We start from the raw sequence: 5,091 nt of genomic DNA, 5'->3' as shown, positions 1-5,091 counted from the left end.
GGGATCAGTATATTACATTATATCTAATGTTGATATAGTAATAATGATATTGTTACCAAAATTACATTGATCTGTGGGATGGGATCAGTATATTAAATTATATCCAATGTAGATATAGTATAAATGATACTGTTATTCAAACTACATTGATCTGTGGGAAGGAATCAGTATATTGCAATAGGTCTAATGTAGATAAAGTAATAACGATACTGTCATTAAGTGTATATTACATATCTAATGTAGATATAGTATTGACGATAATGTTACAATCTGTGCATTGATCTGTGGGAAGTGATCAGTATATTACATTATACCTAATGTAGATATAGTAATAATGATATTGTTATTAAATGTACACTGGTGTGTGGGATTAAATCAGTATATTACATTACATCTGATGCAGGTATAGTAATAATAATATTGTTATTAAATGTATATTTCATATCTAATGTAGATATAGTAATAACGAAACTGTTATTATATGTACATTGATCTGTGGGGAGGGATAAGTATATTACATTATATCTAATGTTGATATTGTAATAATGATATTGTTACCAAAATTACATTGATCTGTGGGAAGGCATCTGTGTATTACATTATATGCAATGTACATATAGTATAAATCAAAATGCACTAAAAAGTATAAAATAATTTCCATTTCATTTATATCTGTATTCCACAGCTATTAATACAATCTACTTAATCATTAAATAGGATACTAAATATATTTCAAAGTTTTCGGAGGCGGCGCAAAATTAAAAACTTTTCCTCTACTGGGAAGATCCTAGTTCAGGTGTCGGCAACCAGTGACAAATGACCCATTTGATAATTTCAAGTAAACAATATTCAGTGGGAATCAATATACCCATTACGAATTAACTATACTGCAGTTCACGAGTGACCGCACTTAAGTCGCGCAGCTAGTGACCTACTGAGGTCTAGGGAAATTTTTAATAGTGCGTGTGATTCCCCTTTACAGCTTGCTTCTAACTTTGCGTTCACATCATTTTTTTCCGGAAAATAATAGAATTTTCATTGCATCGTGAAACTTTACAATATCATCACCGCTTTTCAATTATCGTACGTCATATATTTCTGCCCACCATTTATATGATCGCAAGGTATAATAAGAAGCAAGCTGGAGAGGGGAATAACACACGTCATTAAAAATCTCTCTAGACCTAGTGAGCGGCACGAGTTAAGTATGGTCTCTTGTAAACTGCAGTATAGTGCATGTCCATCAGGAGTGCTGACAATTTCTCATACAATCGTTACAATTACAAATGTTTTCAACCGGACCTATAATTTTGCTCTTACGACTTATTAATTACCAAGTTTGCCATACCACAATCAAATCGTTATTGGCAGCACCGTTTGTTCGGGTATTTTTAATTTTGCGCCGCCTCCGAAAACTTTGAAATATATTTAGTATCCTATTTAATGATTAAGTAGATTGTATTAATAGCTGTGGAATACAGATATAAATGAAATGGAAATTATTTTATACTTTTTAGTGCATTTTGAAGTCGGATTTTTTTTTTTGTTAAAAATTATTTTATTTCACACTTTTTAGTGGAACGAGCAGTATTCGAAGTTTACTTGCAGGGACAAGTTTGAAAAATCGCGATCGGTATATTCCTTGGAGGGTAACCCTAAAGAATAGGCTTTTTATTATAATAACAATAGTTATTAACAATACGAAGTTAAATAAATTTTGGGAAATGGAATCATCGTGGAATGATCTACGAAATGTGAAATCTTTCATCGCAATCGGTGCATTCCTTGAACCAGAACGTATTTTGCAATAATGAAAACCGTTCGAAATATAAAAATGCGAAATGTTTTTATAATGGGAACAATCGGAAGACATATCCTACAAGACGCAAAAGATTTCATTCCGATTGGTCCATCCGTCTCGGAGTAATCAGCGAACGCACATTTACAAAAAAAGGTCGTTAGAAATAAAAAAATGCAAAATATTTTTTTTACGGGACCAATGGGGAATTGTACTGTACAAGATGCAAAAAGTTTCATTCCAATTGATCCATCCATATCAGAATAATCGGTGAACATACACCGCACGTACATGAAATAGTACGTTTTTTGCAATAAAAACCGTTCGGAATGAAAAAATATAGAATGTTTTTTTAACGGGACCAATCGGGGGACATACTTTAGAAGACGCAAAAGGTTTCGTTCCAATTGGTCCATCCGTCTCGGAATAATCGGCGAACAAAGGCAGAAAAAATAACAATAGTTTTTCACGAATATCTCGAAAACTAAAGGTTTCCGTTAATTATGCATAATGAAAAAGTTGTTCAGAATCATGCTCCCGACAATATATTAAAGGATCATTGAAGTCATTTTATGTTGAGATTACAAACTTCCCGTTTTTATTTTGCAATAATGAAAACCGTTCGGAATAAAAAATGCGAAATGTTTTTACAACGGGACCAATGGGAAAACATATCCTACAAGACGCAAAAGATTTCATTCCGATTGGTCCATCCGTCTCGGAGTAATCAGCGAACGTACTTTTAGAAAAAAAAATCGATAGGAATAAAAAAATGCAAAATATTTTTTTAACGGGACCAATGGGGAATTGTACTGTACAAGATGCAAAAAGTTTCATTCCGATTGGTCCATCCGCCTCGGAGTAATCGGTGAACATAAACTGCACGTACATGAAATAGCACGTTTTTTTTGCAAAAAAAGCGTTCGGAATGAAAAAATGCAAAATGTTTTTTCAACGGGACCAATCGGAAGACATATCCTACAAGATGCAAAAGGTTTCGTTCCGATTGGTCCATCCGTCTCGGCGTAATCGGTGAACAAAGCCAGAAAAAAAAAAAAAAAAAAAAAATATACTCATCGAATTGAGTATCCTCCTCCTTTTCGAAGTCGGATAATGATACTGTTATTCAATGTACATTGATCTGTGGGAAGGAATCAGTATATTGCAGTAGATCTAATGTAGATATAGTAATAACCATACTGTTATTAAGTGTTTATTACATATCTAATGTAGATATAGTAATGACGATAATGTTACAATCTGTGCATTGATCTGTGGCAAGCGGTCAGTATATTACATTATATCTAATGAGGATATAGTAATGATGATATTGTTATTAAATGTACATTCGTCTGTGGGATTATGTCAGTATATTACATTACATCTGATGTAGATATAGTAATAATGATATTGTTATTAAATATGTATTACATATCTAATGTAGATATAGTAATAACGATACTGCCATTATATGTACATTGATCGGTGGGAAGGGATAATTATATTACATTATATCTAATCTAGATATAGTAATAATGATATTGCTATTAAATGTACATTGGTCTGCGGGATTAAATCAGTATGTTAAATTTCATCTGATGTAGATATAGTAATAATGATATTGTTATTAAATGTATATTACATATCTAATGTAGATATAGTAATAACGATACTGTTATTATACGTACATTGATCTGTGGGAAGGTATCAGTATATTGCATTACATCTGATGTAGATATAGTAATAATGATATTGTTATTAAATGTATATTACATATCTAATGTAGATATAGTAATAACGATACTGCCATTATATGTACATTGATCGGTGGGAAGGGATCATTATATAACATTATATCTAATGTACATATAGTAATAATGATATTGTTATTAAATGTATATTACATATCTAATGTAGATATAGTAATAACAATACTGTTATTATATGTACATTGATCTGTGGGAAGGAATCAGTATATTGCAGTAGATCTAATGTAGATACAGTAGTAACGACACTGTTATTAAGTGTTTATTACGTATCTAATGTAGATATAGTAATGACAAAAATGATACAATCTGTGCATTGATCTGTTGGAAGTGATCAGTATATTACATTATATCTAATGAAGACATAGTAATAATGACATTGTTATTAAATGTACGTTGGTCTGTGGGAATAAATCAGTATACTACATTACATCTGATGTAGATATAGTAATAATGATATTGTTATTAAATGTACATTGATCTGTGGGATTAAATCAGTATATTACATTACATCTGATGTAGATATAGTAATAATGATATTGTTATTAAATATATATTAAAATACATCTGATGTAGATATAGTAATAATGGTATTGTTATTAAGCGTACATTGATCTGCGGGATTAAATCAGTATATTACATTACATCTGATGTAGATATAGTAATAATGATATTGTTATTAAATATATATTACATATCTAATGTAGATATAGTAATAACGATACTGTTATTATAGGTACACTGATCTGTGGGAAGGTATCGGTATATTACATTATATCTAATGTAGAGATAGTAATAACGAAGCTGTTATCATATGTACATTGATCTTGTGGGAAGGGGTAAGTATATTATATTATATTTAATGTAGATATAGTAACAATGATGTTGTTACCAAAATTACATTGCTCTGTGGGGAGGTATCGGTATATTACATTATATCTAATGTAGATATAGTAATAACGAAGCTGTTATCATATGTACATTGATCTGTGGAAAGGGATCAGTATATTACATTACATCTGATGTAGATATAGTAATAATGATATTGTTATTAAATGTATATTACATATCTAATGTAGATATAGTAATAACGATACTGCCATTATATGTACATTGATCGATGGGACGGGATAATTATATTACATTATACCTAATGTAGATATAGTAATAATGATATTGCTATTAAATGTACATTGGTCTGTGGGAATAAATCAGTATATTACGTTACATCTGATGTAGATATTGTAATAATGATATTGTTATTAAATGTATATTACATATCAAATGTAGATATAGTAATAACGATAATGCCATTATATGTACATTGATCGTTGGGAAGGGATCATTATATTACATTACATCTAATGTAGATATAGTAATAACGATATTGTTATTAAATGTACATTGGTCTGTGGGATTAAATCAGTATGTTAAATTTCATCTGATGTTGATATAGTAATAATGATATTGTTATTAAATGTTTATTACGTATCTAATGTAGATACCGTAATCACGATACTGTTATTA

This window comes from Osmia bicornis, unplaced genomic scaffold, assembly GCF_907164935.1.
Source record: "Osmia bicornis bicornis unplaced genomic scaffold, iOsmBic2.1, whole genome shotgun sequence".
Classification (NCBI taxonomy): domain Eukaryota; kingdom Metazoa; phylum Arthropoda; class Insecta; order Hymenoptera; family Megachilidae; genus Osmia; species Osmia bicornis.
The sequence above is the reverse complement of the archived record's forward strand: the minus strand, read 5'-3'. Positions refer to the sequence as shown.